A 15,105-nucleotide genomic window follows, 5' to 3' on the forward strand; every position below is an offset into this window, starting at 1 on the left:
AGAAAATTCAGAACCAGGGGCCAGGAGTTTGGCCTAGTGGTAGAGTGCTTGCCTAGCATGCACAAAGACCTGGGTTCAATTCCTTGGTACCATACACTTAGAAAAAGCTGGAAGTGGTGCTGAGGCTCAAGTGGTAGAACTCTAGCCTTGAGAAAAATCCAAGGATAGTGCTCAGGCCCTGAGCTTAAGCCCAGGACTGGCAAAATAAATAAATAAATAAATAAATAAATAAATAAATAAATAAATAAATAAATAAATAAATTCAGAACCATACAACACAAGAAAATAGAAAAGCATGCTCACTATTAAACCTTATATTTCCTTCTAGGTTTTAGGGGTTCTTTTTAATGCTTTGACTTGTAGGTGAATTGTGTGTGCTCACACAAAATAGTAGAGCTTGAATTCAGGGTCTGGATGTTGTTTTTTAACTTTTTCCATTCAAAGATGACACTCTGCCACTTGAACCACATTTCTGCTTCTCCATCTCCAGCTTTTTGGTGGGTAATTGACATAAGATTCTTATGGACTTTTTTGCTAGAGCTGGCTTTAAATTGTGATCTTCAGATCTCAGCCTCTTGAGTAGCTAGGATTATAGATCTGAGTCCCTGATGCCCAGATTGTAGACTAATTTTAAAAATAAGTGGCTAGATGTAGTGGTACATGCTTGTCATCTTAGCTATTTAGGAGGGAGAGGTTGGGAGGATCACAGTTCAAGACCAGTCTGGGCAACAAGCATGAAACCCTGTCTGAAAAATAACTCAAGCAGGAGGCACGGTTCACCGAGATGAGTGTTTGCTTAGCAAACACAAGAGTGACTATTTTCACCTGTGAAAACAAAGTTGGGAAACTGAGAAACTGTGAGAGCATGATCATCTAACATTCCAGTGACTGTAGCAAGATAAATTTGTAGTGGGCAACAGCAACAGAGTTGTTGCAAAAGATAGGCAGCTGACTTCTTCATTTCGGACATCAGAAGAATCCTTTGCAAGAAGGACTGGGGAGCATCTGTCTCTAGAATGGTTAAAGGTAAGCCCTGCTCCAAGCCTGCATGTGATCTGTTTTCTTTCTCATTTTATGAGTCTAAGACCAGACTTTGGAACATCATATTATGACAATATTAATGTCGGGGCACTGTATAGGTATGTTTTGAATTGGATAACTAAAAGTTACCCAATATTGCTGTCATTGACTTCAAGCCTCATATTCAAGATACAATACAGCCAAAAATAGGATAAATTCAAAGTGTGCCAGAAAACTAGAATCCCCGTGATGTGTGAGGACCCAGCCTTTGAACCATACGTGAGGTTTGACTACCTCATGTTTTTGAAGTTTCATTCATTATATCCCATAGTAAAAATTTACATTCTATATCTCATATCTTTGTATGCTTATAATAGAAACATACTTCAGGTTCAAGAACATTCAAAACTTGGTATAAACTACATAAACTGGGATTAGAAAACTGAACTGATTTCCATAGGCTTAGAATCTATATGGCCTAAAAGAAATGATCAAATTTACTAATATGAATAAAATCAATAACTTCCTAGTAACACAGTAGAGTATTCCACATGTCACAATTATATTTAAAAGAAGCAGAAATGTAACCACTGATTGACCTGCTGCCTCCCTCACATACCCATCGACAAATCCTGATGGCATTACAGCCTTTCCCAAAGTACCCTCTTCTCCACTGCGATATGCCAATCGGCACTCATCAACTCCTATTTAGTCCTGCAGTTTAGTATTTCTTCAAATCATTTCTACTCTGAAGCCAGATCTGATCATGAGTATTTCATTCATTAAAATCTCACTGATCCAGGACCGGGAATTTGGCCTAGTGGTAGGGTGCCTGCCTAGCATGCACGAAGACCCAGGTTCAATTCCTCAGTACCATATAACATAGAAAAGGCCAGAAGTGGTGCTGTGCCTCAAGTGAGCTCTTGCCTTGAGAAAGTCCAAGGGTAGTGCTCAGGCCCTGAGTTTAAGCCTCAAGACTGGCAAAAAAAAAAAAATCTCACTGATCTGTCTCTTTCTTCTCTTATACTTTAAATACATTAAATTTCTTGCTTTTACATATAATGTTCTTTCTTCTATAAACTTGTGACCAAGTAGACAACCTCTACTTCCAGTCAATGTCTCCTCCTTTCCTCCCTCCCTCCTCCCTCCCTCCCTCCTTCCTTCCTTCTTTCCTTTATTCTCACTACAACTTTATTGACAAAGCAGTCACCTGGCCAGATTTTACGTGTGAGCTGTATTTTGCTAAGTCACATGGTATATCAATCAGTTTTCTCTGTCTATAACAAATGCATACAACAATCAACTTATGAAGACAAAAAGACTATTTTATCTCCCAGTGTGGGAGGCTCCGGTGAATACACAACGGCCCCGCTGATCGGTGTCATGGTACAACAACGTCATGGCAGGAGCACCTGGCAGCGCAAAGTTGTTCACCTTATGGCTGGGAAGTGATAGAAGCCACTGGTCCCCAGCACCTCCCCAATCACCTGAAAACCTCCCTCTAAAATTTCCACCACCTCTCAATAAAGACAAGCTGAAGATCATGCTTCTGACACGATAGCCATTGTGGGACATTTAAGATAAATTCAGTATGATATGTTGTTTTAACTCAAGACTTCCCACTTGAGTCAGACCCTAGCCCTTTTTGCTTTAGCTTGTTTTTCAGGTAGGGTCTCCTACTTTTGCTCAGGCTGGCCTCAGGTTATGATCCTCCTACCTCCGTCTTTTGAATAACTTGATTACAGGCATCGCCATCACACTTAGCTTGCTTTGTTGAGGCGGAGTCTCATGAACGTTTTGCTGAGCTGGTCCCAAACCATGTCCTTCTACCATGTTTCTACCACCTCGCAGCAGCACCACTCCCCAAGCCTTTTCCAAGGTAACCAAGCTTTTTACACTAGAGTCTCTGAAAAACAATTAAAATCCAAACTATAGCAATGGCAAATAAGCATATGATAAAATACTTAACAACATGTCATTGGGGTTTTAAAAAATGAAACGACAACAAGAAGCAAAACGCACGCGTCAAATAGAAAAAACATTGACAATACCAAATGTGGATGATCATATAAAGCAATAGGAATTTCCATTCATTGCTGGTAGGTTGGCAAAAGGGACAACCATGTTAGAAAGCAGTTGTGGCTACTATGATCAAGCAATCATTCACCTTGGTATTTATTCACATGGATTGAAAAGTTCTGTCTACAAATGCCATAAATTAATGTTCATAAGATCTTTATTCATACCTGCCAAAGTATGGAAGCAACCAAGATGCCCTTGATAGACAAATGGCACATCCACACAATGAAAAGGTGCTAAAAAGCAAAAAAAAGGAAATAAGCTATCACAGAAGCACAAAGAATCACCTTAAGGCCTATTTTTAGCCTGAGAAAGTCAGTCTGAAAAGTTGATGTACTATATGATGAGAGTCGTATAAGATCTTTTTTTTTTTCTTTTTTGTCAGTCCTGTGGCTTGAACTCAGGGTCTGGGCGCTGTTTCTGAGCTCTGTCATTCAAGGCTAATGTTCTACCACTTTGAGCCACTGTTCTACTTCCAGTTTTCTGCTCTACTTCCAGTTTTCTCATGTTTAATTGGAGATAAGAGTCTTAAAGACTTTCTTTCCTGGGCTGGCTTTGAACCGCGATCCTCAGATCTCAGACTCCTGAGTAGGGTAGGATTATAGACATGAGCCACCGGCACCCACCTTATATAACATCTTAAAAGGGCAAAGTTACAAAGACACTGAAAGATCAGTGCTTGCAAGGGATATTGGGAGGGAAGAAGAAATGGGAATAGATGGAGTGCTCAGACTCTTGTGCTCAAGCCCAAGGACAAGTACACACGTGCGCGCGCGCGCGCACCCACACCCACACACACACACACACACACTCATCATATTTATGTATGATGTCAATGACAGAAGAAACTACATAAAGAATGTTAATGAGCATGATGTATGAGAATTTTCCCTACTTTCTGTTTAATGTTATCTATCATATATCAATCAATCAAACAACTATCACCTATCCATCATTTATCTGTTAATTCTCTGTGTACCATCTCAGGATGGAAAAGCAAAAGCAAAGGACTGCAAATAATTTATTCCCCCAAATTTCTAAAAGTATTCCTTGCCTGATTAGACAAACAAACCAGAGTACCAAACACAAAGACAACAAAGACAATTTCCTTTTTCAATATTGCTTAGAGTTTTGTTATTTTGGTCAGTTTAGCCCAGACTGTAAACCCATGATTTCATCTGAGGCTAAAACAAGACGGAAACAAACAAAAAAAGGCAAAAGAGACTTTTAAGAAACAGACTACTAAGGAAACTTTGAACCAAAAATGTAGCCACATAGGGAAAAGATTATGGAACAAGATAAGTGAAGACTTCAAGTTTGGCCATATGAACAGAGATGACTTTCATTTGTGCCATCCTATTAAAAATATAATTCACATTCACCTTTTAAAATAAATTGGTGAATTAAAAATTGAATTAAAATCTAATTATGTATTGATTTATGTATTTATTTAGGTTAGTGCTAGTCCAGGGGGCTTGAACTCAGTATCTAGGTGCTGTCCCTGAGCTTTTGTTCAAGGCTAGTGCTCTACCATTGGAGCCACAGTTCCAATTCCTGCTCTTTTGTTAGTTCATTGGAGGTAAGAGTCGCGCAGACTTCCCTTCCTAAACTGGCTTCAAACTGTAATCCACAGATCTCATCTTCCCAGGTAGTTAGGATTATAGACATGAGCCACCAGCAACAGGCTATTTTTGTATTTTTTTGTCTTGACTAATATTCTAAAATGAAAGCTGTAGGATCTTGCATATGCATTTATGTATATTATATATGTATGAATATATATTTGAACTCCATGGTAAAAAAAAATCTCCTAAGGAATTCTGTTCAACTTGGCTTCCAGATAAATGAACACATGGGTTGTTAACTATTAACAATCATTAATAATATTATAGTAAGTAATAAAGTAATAAATATCCTAAAAAGACTTTTTTTGTATGGGTCTTGGGGCTTGAACTCTGGGACTGGGCACTGTCCCTGAGCTCTTTAGCTCAAGGCTACTGCCCTACCCCTGGGCCTGGGTGTTGTCCCTGAGCTCTTCTGCTCAAGGCTCCTTGAGCCACAACCACTTTCCATTTTCTAGTGGTTAATTGGAGGTTAGAGTCTCAGGGACTTTAGTGACTTTAGTACCTGGGCTGGCTTTGAACCTTGATCCTCAGATCTCAGGCTCCTGAGTAGCTAGGATTACAGGCATGAGCCACTGTACCCAGCTCCTAAAAAGACTTTTGAGTCACATAACTTAAATCTTTGCTGAATAAACTGATTTTAAGTTTGCTGGTAGAACAAAAATGAAAATGTCTTTGTAATCATTAATCCCCAGGCTTAAAACTTCTGGAGTTCCATTCCAGTTTTGTCCACTTGCAGGCTACCGTCTGCCAAATAAAGAGACTTGGTGAAGGGTAGAGAAAGATTTGTCACATGGAGCAAGCAGCCACAGAATGATAACACTTGAGTTCCTTATCTGTCTTCTCTGAGTTCAGACACGGGCGGTGAGTTTTTGAATAGACAAAGAATTGGGAATAGGGAGAAGGAGGGAAGCCTAGATCAGCAGTCTCAGACATAAGTGTGATCAGATGGTCATTTTTCAGTCCTTGCATTAAGAGAGGTTCTGCAGAAGTTATACAGCTTTATTGCTTTGGCAGGGCAGCCTGGTTAGGAGAAACAAGTCACTGATACCTGGCTAGTGGTCCAATCCTTCCTGGATTCCAAGATGGCTGTAAAGTGAGTGCAGGGTAAGAATGGCTCAGAGAAATGGACATGAGTTGGAAATGGAGAAGGTTTGGATAAAAAGCTTCCCTGCTTTTTGTTTGTAGACTCAAGTAAGTAGTCAGTTCTTAAAAGCAGCCTTTAAGTACCTGTTACTGCACATTCCATACACTGTTTACATTCCATAATAGAAGTACACACATAACCTAAATACAGACTTTTTGGGTACCTAAATAACTATATATTATTTATTTATTTATTTAGTCGGTCATGAGGCTTGGATTCTGGGCCTGGGTACTGTCCTTGATCTCTTCAGCTCAAGGCTACCACCCTACCCCTTTATCCACATTCTCACTTCCAGTTTTCTAGTGGTTAATTGGAGGTAAGAGTCTCACGGACTTTAGGGACTGAGCTGGCTTTGAACCTTGATCCTCAGATCTCAGCCTCCTGAGTAGCTAGGATTATAGGCATGAGTCACCATCCCCCAGCCATTTGAAACCTTTTGATTAAAAGGTTTAAATTTTATTTTAAAACCTTTAAATCACTTTTTAACTTTTATAACTGGCTTATAACCCAGGTAAAACCATGCTGGTTAAATGAGTGACTATTGTTTCACAATGATGTGTCATCCCATTTTAGACCTTTGACACATTTGGCAGGCTTTCTCAGGATCAACATTCAAAATTAAGACTTTTGTACTATTGGGCCCTTTGACATTCTCAAGGTATGTAGCTCTCAAATTGATAATAAGCTTATTAGGCCTACTGGTTATATGGTATTATGGAAAACATGGTGAAATAATAAACTGGTACTTAATCTTCTTTATGCTATATTTATATGGATATGTTATTAATGAGAGTGCTCTAAAGACTGTATGATTTATAGAAGTCTCAGGGTCACTGTGAGTTATGATCACTTTAGTCAGGACATAGACAGTGAGAAATAGCTGAACTTCCTTCTCGATTGATGAACTACAATAAAAATGTAAGCTAAGACTTTTTTTTTTTTTTTTTTGCCAGTCCTGGGCTTGAGCTCAGGGCCTGAGCACTGTCCTTGGACTTTCTCAAGGCTAGAGCTCTACCACTTGAGCCTCAGCACCACTTCTGGCTTTTTTCTATGTATGTGGTACCGAGGAATTGAACCCAGGTCTTCGTGCATGCTAGGCAAGCACTTTAACCACTAGGCCAAACTCCCGGCCCGTAAGCTAAGACTTTTATCATCTAGTTTTCATTCTTTTCTGAAAACATTTGCAACCAGATTTATGGAGAAGACTCTAACAAGACTCTTGAGCATAGTTTTCTGATAGTTTTAAGAATAATAGATGAAATAAAAACTTACCAAATTCTAATGTACTAACTGATGAGGGTCATAAAATTGTTTAATGGAGATCAAACAGGGCCAAGTGCAGTGGCCCCAGCAAAAATTGGGAGACTCATGGTTCAAGGACAATCGAGGCAAAAAGTTAGTGAGATCTCATCTCAAAGAAGTTGAGGGTGGTGGCACATGCCTGAAAAGTTGGAGCCTTGGAGGAGGCACTAAACAGGAGGATCACAATCTAAGGCCAGCCCTTGTCAAAATGTGAAACACTATTCCAAAAATAACTAAAATGGGCCAGGAGTTTGGCCTAGTGGTAGAGGGCTTGCTAGCATGCATGAAGACCTGAGCTTGATTCCTTGGCACCACATGCATAGAAAAAAAGCTGGAAATGGTGCTGTGGCTCAAGGGTAGAGCTCTACCCTTGAGGAAAAAGTCCAAGGACACTGTTCAGGCTCTGAGTTCAGGTCCTACAACTGGCAAAAATAAAAAATAACTAAAATAAGAAAAGGCTGGGAGGGCCGGGAGTTTGGCCTAGTGGTAGAGTGCTTGCCTACCATGCGCGAAGACCCGGGTCCGATTCTTTGGTACCACATACTTAGAAAAAGCCAGAAGTGGTGCTGAGGCTCAAGTGGTAAAGGAGTTCTAGCCTTGAGAAAAATCCAAGGACAGTGCTCAGGCCCTGAGCTTAAGCCCAGGACTGGCAAAAAAAAAAAAAAAAAAAAAAAAAGAAAGGGCAAATGTTAGAGTGCTTATCTAGACCTAGAGAAACTTCCTAAGCTATCTATAGTTATATGAATTCGACAGACTATACTTTGGTAAGCAACAATGGAAACATTACTTGGTTCCCCCAAGGAACACTCCTATTCAGGAGTGTTTTTTGAAAAAAAAATTTCACAGATGCAATACTGTTCTCTGTATGGCAGGAGACAATTAGAAGCATCAGTATATTTGGAAATATAGACTGCCATCTTAATCTTTTGATCACTCCTTTATTCTGTTTTATGACTTCTATGTTGTTACTGCCTTTCTCTTCCTATCCTTGGCTTTGAGCTCAGGAGCAGTGCCCAAGCTCTAAGTACAAGTCCTAGAATGGCACAAAATAAAAATAAAGGAAGTAAGGAAGGAAGAGAGGAAGGGAAGGTGGGAGGGAGAAAGTAAGGGAAAGAGGGATGGTGGAAGGGAGGGAGGGAGAGAAAACTCATCCTAATACATGCCTAACTCATCCTAATACATGCCCATAGTTTACTGTGACATGTCTATTCCTAATACAAATCTATTGCAAAAAAAATCATTATTCTTTGGAGAACTTCGGATTATCAGATTGTTATTCAGTATTACCTAAGTAATTACCTTTGTGATTTCTTTTTTTTTTTTTTTTCCTCTCGGCCATTGGCTTGAATTCAGGGCCTGGGCACTCTCCAGGGCCTCTTCAGCTCTTCAGTTCAGTCTAGAACTTTACCACTTTGAGACACAGTACTACTTCCAGTTTTATGGTGATTAATCAGAAATAAGAGTCTCATGGACTTTTGTGCCTGGGCTGGCTTTGAACTTCGATCCTCAGATCTCAGCCTCCTGAGTAGCTAGGATTACAGGTGTGGGGGGGAGGTCATGTGGCTTGAACTCTGCCTGGGCACTGTCATTGAGCTCTTTAGCTCAAGGCTACTGCCCTACCCCTGGGCCTGGGCGCTGTCCCTGAGCTCTTCAGCTCAAGGCTATTGTCCTACAACCCCAATTCTACAGGTTAATTGGAGATAAGAGTCTCAGGTCCTTTTGGGCCCGGGCTGGCTTTGAAGCTTGATTCTTAGATCTCAGCCTCCTGAGTAGCTAGGATTACAAGTGTGAGCCACCAGCTGGCCAGCTTGGGCTATACTGTGGTTGATGAAAGGATTCTAGGACAAAGACAGGACAGATTTATCAGCATGAATGTGGAAAGCATTTTATTTTATTTTTCTTTAATAAAAAAATTGTATTTACTTAGAAGCATTCAGAATGTCAACAAAACAGCTGCAACTTTTTTTTTTGCAATTACAGAGTGGTATTCAGTTAATAGAACAACAATTATTTCGTATAAGCTGCGTCAGACAACTGAAGATGAAAAAAACTACCGTCCCCATATATAACTAATTTGTGCTGTGCACCAACAAGAACCTGCTTTAAATTTCCATGCCAATTTACAACCCCCATACTGTACCAGGCAAGGTTAGTGGCTATTGAAAAGACCACCAGGACAGGGCTATCTAAAGACACATTCGGTAGTGTGTTAACTACACAAAAAAAGACACTGTACAGTTTAAAAGCAAATCTTACACAGCCTTACATTTCAATTTTTTTTCTTTAAAAGGAATGAGTTGTGTACAGGGGGGTTAAATGCTTTATAGACAAGAAAAAAAACTGCGCTAGAACCAACTTATCCATCATCATCCTCTTCCTCTTCTTCCTCATCCTCTTCATCTTCCTCATCTTCCTCATCCTCTTCATCTTCCTCCTCTTCCTCCTCTTCCTTCTTTTTCTTGCTCTTTTCAGCCTTCACAACCCCCTTTTTTGCTGCATCCGGCTTTCCTTTAGCTGGGTAGGCAGCTATATCCTTTTCATGGTTTTCCTTCATCTCAGAAGCCTTCTTTTCTTCAGGCTGCTTGTCATCTGCAGCCGTGTCGTTTCCTGTCTCTCCCAGTTTCTTTGCAACATCACCAATAGACAGGCCAGGATGTTCCCCTTTGATTTTAGGGCGATATTCAGAACAGAACAAGAAGAAGGCCGAAGGAGGCCTCTTGGGTGCATTGGGATCCTTGAACTTCTTTTTTGCTTCCCCTTTAGGAGGGATGTAGGTTTTCATTTCTCTTTCATAACGAGCCTTGTCCGCCTTGGTCATGTCTTCAAATTTCCCTTTCTCTTCAGCAGACATAGTCTTCCACCTCTCTGAGCACTTCTCAGAAAACTCTGCAAAGTTGACTGAAGCATCCGGGTGCTTCTTCTTGTGCTCCTCCCGGCAAGTTTGCACAAAGAATGCATATGATGACATTTTGCCTCTCGGCATCTTAGGATCTCCTTTGCCCATGTTTAGTTTTTCCTCTGCGAGGCACAGAGTCGCCCGGTGCCCGTCCGGCTCTCACTTGCCCCTGCGCTGTCTCTTGGAAAGCATTTTAATGGTAGCAATATCCTTGAATGTAACACTGAGGACCAGATGATCTATTTTCACATTAGATTGGCATGACAATTTTTATGATCCTAATTATGAGATTTTTAGAGGACAACAGCACAAGTGATTTCATTTCAACAAACACAAAGAAATTTATATTCCTAGCATTTCAAAGATTTAAATCCTCCCCTTTCCAATAATCAAGAACAAAACTCTTAGAGGAAATAAATAGTGAGCAGTCAGAGATAATTACTAAATACGTGTGTGTGTGTGTGTGTGTGTGTGTGTGTGTGATAGCCTTGGGGCTTGAATTCAGGGCCAGAGCACTGTTCCTAAGCGTTTTATTTTCTTTAAAGGTTGGTACTCTACCACTTAAACCACAGATTCACTTCTGGTTTCTCACTTTTGGCAGTTAATTGGAAATAAAAGTCTCACAGACTTTCCTGCCCTAGCTAGCTTTGAACTGTGACCCTCAGAGCTCAGCCCCCTGAGTATCTAGGACTGTGACACCACAGGCAGTGCAAATACTGTATTTTTGTAAGCCAGTATTATATTTTGTTTATACAATAGCTATGTGACCAAATCTATAATCATGCTTATTGACAGTCTAAGAAAATTACTAAAGCAATCCATGTTCTGTAAGTAGGGGAAAGGTCTTGGCAAGGAATCAAGTAGGTGAATTATATAACACGGTACTAGGAAGTGAGCCAAGATAGGGTTCACCAGGATATTGCTGAGTTTCTCCTGTGCCCAGTCAGTCTATTTTGGACATTATGACTTCCATATAACTCTCCTGAATATTGGGAACCTTCTGGTATGACTGGACCCTAACTGAACTCCAAAAGCCTTGTGCTTAAAGCTCAGTTTCCAGGCAGCAGAGCCTAATGGAAGGAAGTGAGACATGGGATAACCTTGAAAGAGGTATTTGCACCTCTTCCCTTCTAATTGCCATGAGATGGGCAACTCAGCTCAGCTCCTGCCTTGATGATGATGTCTTCTCACAAACCCGACGCGATGGGGCAAAGTGACCATGGATTGAAATTTCTGAAACTGGGAGTCAAAAGAAATCTTTTTCTTATAAGCTGATAGTCTTATGTATTTTTGTCACAGCAACTGAAAGCTGATGACTACGTTCTCTTAAAGACTAAAGATGAGCTGGGCATGGTGGCTCACACCTGTAATCCTAGCTACTCAGGAGGCTGAGATCTGAGGAACGCAGTACAAAGCCAGTCTGGGCACTAAAGTCCTTGAGACTCTTATCTCCAATTAACCACTAGAAAACTGGAAGTGGGCATGTGGCTCCAGGGATAGGGTGGTAGCTGAAGAGCTCAGGGACAGCACCTAGAGTTCAAGACCCATGAGCGACCAACAAAAAAACTAAGGATGAGGCCCCTCACAGGGAGAGACAAGTAGCCCTCATGAAACATCACAATGTCAGGTTCTCTGAGCAAACAATAAGTCTCAGTCCGAGAATTTCTAGGAATTTTTGACACAAGATCATATATAATATAATATCTACCAACTTCCATCCAATCAAACGAACTGAAGCACTTGAGGGATATAGAGTAGGTAGGATCTGAAGGAAACAGATTACATTTACCCTACAGGTGGGACACGGCTGACTCCAATCCTCTCTGATAGTCTTATCGTTCTTATCAATGGATATTCCTGCCTGTGCTTCCTTCTTCCTCTTCTTCTCCTTCTTTTTTTGGTGGGTCATTGGGCTTGAACTCTGCACCTGGTCGCTCTCCCTGAGCTCTTCAGCTCAAGGATACAACAGCCTGACTTTCCATTTTCTAGTGATTAATTGGAGATGAGGGTCTCTCATTCTTCAGTGCCTGGGCTGGCTTTAAACCACAATCCTCAGATTTCAGCCTCCTGAGTAGCTAAGATTACAGGCAGAAGCCACTGTGCCTGGAGACCTGCCTGTCTTCTAATCTTTTCTCTTTGAAATCATTTTACACCTATGTAAACCTTGCAAAGCAAAAATTTCCCTCATCAAACTGTCCCTAATGTTCACATATAACTAACACTGAAATTAGGAAATTACCCTTGCTGGGGCCAGGAGTTTGGTCTAGTGGTACAGTGCTTGCCTAGCATGCAAGAAGCCCTGGGTTCAATTCCTTGGTACTATATACACAGAAAAAGCTGGAAGTGATGCTGTGGGTTAAGTGGTAGAGTGCTAGCTTTGAGAAAGCCCAAGGACAATGCACAGGCCCTGAGTTCAAGTCCCAGGATTGGCCAAAAAAAAAAAGCAGAATATTCATCCTGAAATTACCCTTGGCAATAATATTCTTAACAATGAGAGTATCACTGAAATTATGCTATGCAGTCTTCAGACAAACATTCAAATGTGTAGCACATTGACTATACAAAATGGAATCAAGTGGCCTTTTCTTATCTTACCTACCTTACATGCATGTTATACAACTATGTCCAAGGTCATGTTCTGTGGTTCATCCAAGAACCACAGAAAACTAAATGAACATCTGAAGTGGGTCTCCTTTTCTCATAGGCCCAGAGTAAAAGAAAGGCAGGAGGGGCAACAAACCAATATGCTCTAGGGTCATGACCTTGGACATAGTTGTATAACACATTGTGGGTCTGTAGGAAAATCTCTGAATCACCACTGATAGAATCCATGTCACAGGAGAAAAAGAAAAATTAGCTTTAAACATCTGAATTCTAGAATCAAATATTTATGCCTTAGCATTAATTGTTCCTATCAGCTGATTGGAAGATGTGACTCTTCTTGTTGATGACACAGCGAGTGCAGATTCAGGTACCATTGTCCCACTACCTTACCCTTTCCACACTGAAAGCCAGGGACTATAAACCATGGACAAGTTCAGGGACGCTTTCAGAGATGCCTTGGGTGAGTGTTCATATACATATATATATATATATATATATATATATATCTGTAGATACCCACATATATATACATGTGCACATATGTATGTGCATACATAGATATGTGTATATATAGGTGTGTGTGTGTATCCAGTGTCCTGAATCAGCAGAAGATTTTGTCTATCAATGAAGTCCTAAGCCCTAGTTAAGGGAACAGAAGCTGATGTTCTGGTTTCATTGTGGCACAGTATATCCTCTTTCTGGGTATTAAACTCACACAGCCATCATCAAGACACTGCACAAACACCAGGACTGTGTGGAGCCACTTTCCTGTCAGAAGCACCAAGAATTTTCTATGGCAGCTGACACTTTGCGGATTGCGGGCAGCCCTGTGATCTGTTCTGTGCTGCACCTGCTTCTTCCATGCAATGTTTAGGCACAGATCTCCCCCAGTGAAGGTGTTCTGAGTGGCTGGGCCCAGGCCAGAGTCTCAGCTGCTTTTCCCACATGTGTCACTAAGCCATTTCTGTGGGTCTCACAGCAACCTGGGCATCAGGGATGGAGAAGAAGAGCTGCCTGCACCATTTCTGAACTCTGCCTGTACTTTTCAATATTTGCACTGGGGGCTGCAGTATCCCAGGTGAATTCTTTACAAGCTGAGTTTCCTAGACCAGGCCCTAGCCTATTACACTTGAAATATCAAATATTTCAAATATCAGCAATACTTTCTTCATTCGGTCAAATGGGGGAAAGACCACTGAATTCTCAGACCTAAGGCCTAAATCTAAGAACTTTTATTTGTTTTGCTTAATTTTCTTGTGGTGCTGAGGATCTATCCCAGGGCTTGGTACATGTTAAATAAGCAGCTCATCCACTGAGCTACAACTTGAACTCCCTAGTCTGATAACATTTTAAAAAGAAAAGGTCTTGAACTTTCAAATGCCACAAGCTTTCCCTGTATCTTTCTCCCTTTACCATTGTACTCGATGTACAAGGACTCTGAGCTGTGTGATTAGATTCAGCCAAAGAAAGGTGGGATAATGCATTGTAGAACAAGAAGAGAATGAAATCAAGGTATTGCTTCTTCCCCAATTATACATCATCATCATAGGGCTTTCCAGACAGCCCCTGGGCCTACCAATTAGGTCTAACCCTTCCAATCCTCAGTGCTGCCTTGTGTCTTTCTTTAAAAATAAAAACATAACAGACAAGAAACCTGTTGTCCTCGCTTTTGTAGATACTTCCTTGGTGAAATACTTCATAAATGACAAAAGTTTCAGGCAACTTGTTTTTCTGGATGGACCTATGACTGATCAATGATTGATCAAATCCAAATAGCACTGTCCAGTGACCAGATGTGTCAGCTGGGAGAACGATCCTCTCTTTCCCCAGGTCCTCACACCACAGGGGTGTTAGCTAAATGGTTTTAGGTGTTAGCTACGTGCAAACCTTTTGAGAAATAGAAACTAGATTCTGAGAACACACACCTGGTTAAACACCCTGAACAGAATCAACCACAGCCTTGATGGTCTCTGGAAAGAACTCCAGAGCCCTTGAGGGCTGAGAGAAGGCTTTGAAGAAAAAAGAGAAAGGCTGAAGGATGAGGGAGATCGAAGCTATGTTTCTCAGGGATTACCAGAGTTCCACTCACCCGGGATGCCTAAGATAAGCAAAATCATTAGGTTTTGGGGGGAATCCTTCCCAATCTTTCAATTTTGGTGTTTTTGCGGCGCTGTGATCTACAGAGGGTTCTCACACTTGTTAAATGGCAGGCAAACGCTCTATCACTGATCTACACCCCATGCCAACCTTTGGGGTGTTCATGTATCCATCCCTGCACTCCCCAGGCCCTAAAGCAAGACTCATGCTCTTGATAGACTGGCTTTTATGCAAGGCGCTGCTGCACCCAGCCAACCAACGCTAGGTGGCCACACGCGGCGCCTCCCAGCCAATGGGAAGAGTGGGGCGGCTCCGGCCCGGCCTTAGGGACCGAAGGC

At 41.2% G+C, this 15,105-nt stretch overlaps 1 pseudogene; it reads right to left on the bottom strand.

Annotated features, from left to right (window-relative positions):
• Positions 1-9,139: 9,139 nt before the first annotated feature.
• LOC150054670 (high mobility group protein B1 pseudogene) lies at positions 9,140-10,223 on the bottom strand (annotated as a pseudogene).
• Between the last annotated feature and the right edge of the window lie 4,882 nt (positions 10,224-15,105).

Source organism: Megascapheus bottae, chromosome 14 (assembly GCF_031878675.1).
Source record: "Megascapheus bottae isolate mThoBot1 chromosome 14, mThoBot2.hap1, whole genome shotgun sequence".
In the NCBI taxonomy this organism is placed as follows: domain Eukaryota; kingdom Metazoa; phylum Chordata; class Mammalia; order Rodentia; family Geomyidae; genus Megascapheus; species Megascapheus bottae.